An 8,238-nucleotide genomic window follows, 5' to 3' on the forward strand; every position below is an offset into this window, starting at 1 on the left:
TTACGACGTCGTGCAGGTAGTTGCATTCAGCATCGTCAGGCGGTTACAGAAAGGTGAAAATGCCCTCCAGTCTTGGGCCTCAATCCGCACTGTTTGCTTATGAGATCCGACCCAAAAATCAGCTATGAATCCATAATATCGGTCACGACAGCCTTCGTGTAACCTTTAGTGCTGTGTTGTTTGAAGCTCATGGTTTTCTGGACTGCACTATTATTCCGCTGTGATGTGCTTTGCTCAACGTATGCAACATTGATTAGTGTAATTGCTGCAAATCAAGTTACGTTTTTATTTACCGTTTGATCACTCCAGAGACCCAGGCTAGTGACCTGGGTTACTAGTTTGACTCGATTGTCAAAAGCAAAACAAATGAAATCCAGTCTGACAATGATGCAAAATAAAAATCAGGGCAAAATCAAGCGCTTGGTGGCCGTGGAAAATAGAATGCAGTGGCGTTAGATATCGAGTGTGCAGGCAGTACAACTGCAACGGGGCCCAGAATGAACGCATTTTGGAGTTATTTCTGCCCATTTGTTTTACTTTTACGAATTTTGTTATTTTATCAGAATTCGAATTTCACCGCAGAAGCCACACTCGTCACTGCTGTCAGACGCAAAGCTACAGTCGAAGAGAGAGAGAAACACGCTGACACTTTGTGTGACAATGCACATTTAAGTTACAATAATTCTAAAAAGTGGCCACTAAAATAGACTCAACGCGCACATTTGAGGAATTTTAACCTCAACTCAGCGTGCCGTGGCAATTTGTGAGACCTAACGCACGCTCGCTCTGCTCTTCGCATGGATGATCGTGCTCAGCTGTCCCGGAAAATATTTCTACCCCGCACCCAGCTTAATGCCCGCTATGAGCCGTGGCGACACATCACGTGCCCCCTACTCCAGTCTCCCCAGCGGCCCGACAAAAACTTGGCGAGACATTTGAGCCCTGACCGTGCTGCCAGACAAGAGCGGGTTCCAAGCGGCGGGGATTTTTTTGCCATCTCGGCCAAATCTGCAAGGACTCTGCTGGCGAGCAGAGTGGGGAACAACGCGGACGTCCAGAATGATAACCACCTCCTCACTTGGAGACCCAAACATCATCGCAACCTCCTGGCTTTCACATTCCTCCTCCTCCTCGACGACGCCGGCGGTGGTGTAACCATCAACCGCACCAAGACATCGGCAGCAGGCCGATTGGCACGTCTCCGATGTGAACGGAAAGTTAAAGACACAAGCCACGGCACTGGAGTGCGATTGTGGCCATTCAACTAAGCAAAACGATGGGCCGTGTAGTCAACCGCTGCAGTATGAGCCCCTTCGGTGGGACAATTACACGAACTATCTCCTGAAGCCCTCTCGTGCCTAGCAGACCTTGACAATTGTAAATGTAGGTCCTGAAGGTATTGCTGAAAGACGCGCCTCCGATGAGCAAGGTTGGCTCCGTGCGGTGCGAAAGAAGTCCAGCATACAGTGCTGTGCACGCATACGCGAGAATAGAAATAGCTCCTGAGGTTACATCGTGTGCCATCACTCTCAGCCTTGGCTGGGACTGCGGAATATAATCGGTGTCCGCTGCCGTGTGTTTCCTGTCCCGGTTGAGAAGTCACGACCTCCCAAGGTCTCCCAAGGTCGTGGGGTCTCCTCAATCGGTACTGTGCCCCACGTGAAATTGGCAGCATCGTCTAAACTCGTTCACGCGGGAAGTTCACCAAACGGACGGAGCCAAAACCCGCGTGCGAGACACGTCACTGGACGTGGCCTGGGAGTGCCACGTCACTCAACTGTTTCACCCAACCGTGGGCCGGTGGTCATCGGAACGCAACTTAGAGGCCGTCCATAAATGACGTCATGTAATTTTGGACGATTTTTGATCCCCCCCCGCCTCAAATATGACGTCACAAAGCTCTGCCCCACCCCCCCTCTCAAAAAAATAAAACATGCTTCAAATCGCTTTAAACTATTGTCATTGTAGTGCGTATTTAATGTGGCGCTGCACTCTGACGTTGGAGGAGAAAACATTTATTAAAAAGTCTATTTAATTCAGTAGAACGTGCTGTCTATATTTATTTAAAATTGCGCATTTTGACGTGACGTGTGACGTTACATTTCTCAAACCCCCCCTCCCCTCGTCACACATCGTCACAAATGACCCCCCCCCCCTCCAGGTGCGTGACGTCATTTATGGACGGCCCCTTAACAGGTAGTTGGCAGTGTAGTCGCACGTTGTGTATTCGCTACCAGCGGCTTCGTCTCAATGGGGAGCGGTGGTGTAGTGGTTAGCGCGCTGTGCTACGAACCCGGCCACCCGAGTTCTAATCTTCTTTCGCACCGCACGTAGCCAACCCTGCGTCGTGGGGGCTCCCATCAGTGGTGGTTCGCCCGGGCCCCGCACATCCCCCTCCCCCCACTCTGGACGGCACTGCCGGCAGGTATCGCTAGCGAGCCCGCCCGCTTGAGGCTGTGCTTGAGCGTTGTGTTTGTCGCGGGACAGATGAAGACATGCAGCTGCAAGGGAAACAACAACAACAACATACGAAGAAGACGACAGGGCGATCCATCGGCGTCAATGCCTGCGAATGTGTCTACGCTGTGACTCGCGGCCTCCGTGCGACAAGTTTGATAGGCAGCAAGAAAATCTAAATCGTCTTTTTCATGCAGCGCATGTAACACCTGAGGCAGTATCACTTACATAACAACCTACTGGAGGTTGTTAGGCACTTTTCATTGCCCCCCCCCACCATGGCCAGTCTCACTCCCCTCCACCACGCACTCTCCTGCCTCTCCCCTCTCATCTCACTCTACTCCCCTCCACGCACTCTCCTGCCTCTCCCCTCTCATCTCAATCTACTCCCCTCCACGCACTCTCCTACCTCTCCCCTCTCATCTCACTCTACTCCCCTCCACGCACTCCCCTGCCTCTCCCCTCTCATCTCAATCTACTCCCCTCCACGCACTCTCCTACCTCTCATCTCACTCTACTCCCCTCCACGCACTCTCCTGCCTCTCCTCTCTCATCTCACTCTACTCCCCTCCTCCACGCACTCTCCTGCCTCTCCCCTCTCATCTCACTCTACTCCCCTCCACACACTCTCCCACCACTCCCCTCTCGTTTCACTCTACTCCCCTCCACGCACTCTCCTGCCTCTCCCCTCTCATCTCACTCTACTCCCCTCCACGCACTCTCCTGCCTCTCCCCTCTCATCTCAATCTACTCCCCTCCACGCACTCTCCTACCTCTCCCCTCTCATCTCACTCTACTCCCCTCCACGCACTCCCCTGCCTCTCCCCTCTCATCTCAATCTACTCCCCTCCACGCACTCTCCTACCTCTCATCTCACTCTACTCCCCTCCACGCACTCTCCTGCCTCTCCTCTCTCATCTCACTCTACTCCCCTCCTCCACGCACTCTCCTGCCTCTCCCCTCTCATCTCACTCTACTCCCCTCCACACACTCTCCCACCACTCCCCTCTCGTTTCACTCTACTCCCCTCCACGCACTCTCCTGCCTCTCCCCTCTCATCTCACTCTTCTCCCCTCCACGCACTCTGCCGCCTATCCCCTCTCATCTCACTCTACTCCCCTCCACGCACTCTCCTACCTCTACCCTCTCATCTCACTCAACTCCACTCCACGCACTCTCCTACCTCTCCCCTCTCATCTCACTCTACTCCCCTCCACGCACTCTCCTGCCTCTCCTCTCTCATCTCACTCTACTCCCCTCCTCCACGCACTCTCCTGCCTCTCCCCTCTCATCTCACTCTACTCCCCTCCACACACTCTCCCACCACTCCCCTCTCGTTTCACTCTACTCCCCTCCACGCACTCTCCTGCCTCTCCCATCTCATCTCACTCTACTCCCCTCCACGCACTCTCCCACCTCTCCCCTCTCATCTCACTCTTCTCCCCTCCACGCACTCTGCCGCCTATCCCCTCTCATCTCACTCTACTCCCCTCCACGCACTCTCCTACCTCTCCCCTCTCATCTCACTCTACTCCCCTCCACGCACTCTCCTACCTCTCATCTCACTCCACTCCCCTCCACGCACTCTCCTGCCTCTCCCCTCTCATCTCACTCTACTCCCCTCCACGCACTCTCCTGCCTCTCCCCTCTCATCTCACTCTACTCCCCTCCACGCACTCTCCTGCCTCTCCCCTCTCATCTCACTCTACTCCCCTCCACGCAATCTCCTGCCTCTCCCCTCTCATCTCACTCTACACCCCTCCACGCACTCTCCTGCCTCTCATCTCACTGTACTCCCCTCCACCACGCACTCTCCTACCTCCCTCTCGTCTCACTCGACTGCTCTCCACACGCTCTCCGCTCCAGTAGCCAATGCTTTCTTGTTCCAAGCACCCAGTCGACCTTCGCTCGGTGAAAGGTCGCTCTCATTCTCCAGCTCGTGTGTAGCAGCTAACTGGATTGTGACAACACGAGGCCGTCACAGATGGCGAGACAGCTTGGAGAGGGGCCGTCATCCAGCAGATAGATCGTGGCTGATGATGGTTCACGTGACCCCCTGTAGGGCCCACTACACTTAACCACGACGGTAACATAACACATTCCTGCGGAGGGAGCTGGTAGGAACGTTGGGTTGCTCGGTCAATGGCCAGGGTCAACGGCGGCGTGGTGTATTCCGCAAATATGCCCGACTGTGAGGGCGGGCACAAGCCGGCGTGAGTAGGTTAAACGTTGAGTTTTATAAGGGCACCACGGGGTGACCAGCCCCTCCCCACCCAGCCCCACCCCTCCCACCCCCCACCCAGCCCCACCGTCCCCACCCAGCCCCTCCCCACCCAGCCCCTTCCCACCCTCCCCACCCAGCCCCTCCCCACCCTACCCTCTCCACCCAGCCCCACCCCTCCCATTTTTGGATTCACGACGGACGGACGGACACAATAATCCCCTGTGGGCTGGTGTAACCAGGAGATTCCAGTAAAATGGTTCACCGATTCAATTCGTTGATGCCAAATTGTGACAATTTATCAAATCCCAAAAGGGTTTGAATTCTTAAGGCACCGACTGCTATCCACTTTCCAAGAAAATAACTTTACATCTGTGGCAGTCACTGCACATAAAACCTCACAAGCAACTCCCGTCAATAGTGCTGCGGAGTGTGAGAATGTCAAATATTTGTACAGGCTCAGCTTGCGCAGCGAGTTAGAGAGAGCAAACTTTGCGTTTCGTTCGGCCAAAGTCTAAAGCGGCCCGGCGCATGTTGTAAAACTTCACAGTCTGTTGAAATGCATTCTTTTTGAGCAGTTAACGCGACTGTGCGGCGGCACAGATCTTATTGCACAAGACCTTATTTCGGTGACGGCGTGGCGTCAGATGAAAGTGAGCCGTGGGTGGGGGAGTTAGGAATTCCCCGTGAACAAGTCACGACGCCTGTGCACACAGGGCGTGAGTCTCCGTGGGATTACGTGGCCGTTTGGAGTCCCCGTGTCAATTCAACTTTCTCTGTGCGAGTGACTGGCTTCATTTCACCAACAACAGTCAGGCAGCGGTCACTGGTAAAGTAAGTAAGTAAAAACTTAGTTTGATAAAAGCGCCATTCACACAAGGCCTTCACACAATCGATCCCATTGGTGGCCCTGAGAATTGGCGGCCCTGGGAATTGGTGGTTCTGGGAATTGGTGACCCTGGAAATTGGTGGCCCTGTGAATGGGTGGCCCTCAGAATTGGTGGCCCTGGAAATTGGTGGCCCTGAGAATTGGTGGCCTTGAGAATTGGTGGCCCTGGGAATTGGTGGTCCTGGGAATTGGTGGCCCTGGGAATTGGTGGCCTTGAGAATTGGTGGCCCTGGGAATTGGTGGTCCTGGGAATTGGTGGCCCTGGGAATTGGTGGCCTTGAGAATTGGTGGCCGTGAGAATTGGTGGCCCTGAGAATTGGTGGCCCTGGGAATTGGTGGCCTTGAGAATTGGTGGCCCTGGGAATTGGTGGCCCTGAGAATTGGTGGCCCTGAGAATTGGTGGCCTTGAGAATTGGTGGCCTTGAGAATTGGTGGCCCTGGGAATTCGTGGCCCTGAGAATTGGTGGCCCTGAGAATTGGTGGCCCTGGGAATTGGTGGCCTTGAGAATTGGTGGCCCTGGGAATTGGTGGCCCTGAGAATTGGTGGCCCTGAGAATTGGTGGCCTTGAGAATTGGTGGCCCTGGGAATTCGTGGCCCTGAGAATTGGTGGCCCTGAGAATTGGTGGCCTTGGGAATTGGTGGCCCTGGGAATTGGTGGCCCTGAGAATTGGTGGCCCTGCGAATTGGTGGCCCTGAGAATTGGTGGCCTTGAGAATTGGTGGCCCTGAGAATTGGTGGCCCTGAGAATTAGTGGCCCTGAGAATTGGTGGCCTTGAGAATTGGTGGCCCTGAGAATTGGTGGCCCTGCGAATTGGTGGCCCTGAGAATTGGTGGCCCTGCGAATTGGTGGCCCTGCGAATTGGTGGCCTTGAGAATTGGTGGCCCTGAGAATTGGTGGCCCTGGGAATTGGTGGCCTTGAGAATTGGTGGTACTGAGAATTGGTGGCCCTGGAAATTTGTGCCCCTGGGAATTTGTGGCCCTGGGTATTTATATTTAAAAGGGGCCCAGTTTTAATTGGCTCGATGAGAGAAGACGTATGTCGACAAGCTACAGATGAGAGAGATAATAGTAATAATATGCTTCACACGTTAATCAGCTTGTTATGCTGTTTAGGATTGAGAAATGTAAGCACGTGTTTGATGCGCTCCGATTTTTTCAATAAATTGGGACCCCTTTGAGACACTTATATGTACAGCACATAGCGACTCGTGTTAATCAGAGGTGCGGATCAAGAACAACAAACTCAACATACAAACACAGTTCTAAAGAAATGAGTTTTCAATCTAGATATAAAAGTACATGGCTCCCAGTGGCTTCCGAATATCGAAAGGAAGAACATTACAGACGGCCGCAGAAGCGCGTTTAGAAGCGCGCAATGTGGTAGCCGTCTTTATTCGATGACCAGCCAAAAGCCGCTGCTGCTACGAGGATGACCGCAGTTCCCAAAGCTTTGGCTTGGCTTTCCAATGCCTCGCGTCAGTGGTGGCGGTGGTAACGCAACACGTCTCGCGTCTCTGTTCGCTTTGGTAGCGTTTTGTAAGAGTTGCAGAGGGGCGCGCGAATAATGTTGTCACGATGAAGCATGGTGTGTGGCGTACTTGAGAATCAAAATATGTACAGCAGTGGATGTTGCTGCAATGCACTCTGCGGCCTGTAGCAACCAATAGCAACCTGTTATGCATGGTGGGTGCCCATCCCAGGATTATCAAAGTTCGACCATGCTTTGATGCAAAGATCTGGCGAGATGGGGGTTATTTGATTTGGGAAATTTGGTCAAAAATCATTTGGTCGTAGGCGAAGCAGAGCACACTGCCCCACACACTCGCCAAGTATCCTATTTAATCTTTTATATATTTTTTTACAAGATTCAGAAATTTTCGATTTAAACCCTGACTGCTGCTTTATTTATTTTTTTCACAGAGCAGAATGCAATTTCGTAAGCATTGTATTTCTGAATGGACTTAGAAATGCAATAAAAAAAAATAGAATCATTTACAGCCCATGTCAATCCACTAATGGATGAAGGCCCTCCCCTGTACCGTGTCGGTCACGGGGGCTGTTTGACTGCGCTGCACGCCGGTCAATGTGCGTTGGCGAAGATAAAACAAATATTAACATACGTACAAAATGGGTTTATTTTCAAAGTTAAATAATAATACTTACCCTGTTTTCTGCAATTTAATTAAACAAATGAGAAACTTTACAACACAGCGCACAACTTGTACTCTGCATTATCATCGTTATATTCATTACAATGTATTTGTTTCATTCGTTATTAAACTCATGAACGTGCACACAATCGACCTTAACAGGGACATTGAAGAGGCACATGAGAATCAATTAACGAGAGAGAGCGAGACATGTCCAGATTCTGACGCAACGCGAACACCGACACAGCTGGGAGTGAGGCAGTGAGAGAGGAGGGAGGGAATTCCAGACAACCGGAGTTGCCCGTTCTGGTTCAAGTGACGGGTTTGATTGGGAGGTCACTTGAACAATGATGATACTGTGGAAGGTGGATATACGTATACACCTTGGGGGCGAGGCCACGTACGCTTATATGTGTGCTTGTTATTAGAAGTAGCCCATTACCTTCCCCCATCTTGATGTAAATCAGTTCGTGTGCAGGTGCTGGGTGGATTGGTTCATCACGGGAACGTGGAAGACGG

The sequence above is a fragment of the Lampetra fluviatilis genome, chromosome 15 (assembly GCF_964198595.1).
Source record: "Lampetra fluviatilis chromosome 15, kcLamFluv1.1, whole genome shotgun sequence".
NCBI lineage: Eukaryota > Metazoa > Chordata > Hyperoartia > Petromyzontiformes > Petromyzontidae > Lampetra > Lampetra fluviatilis.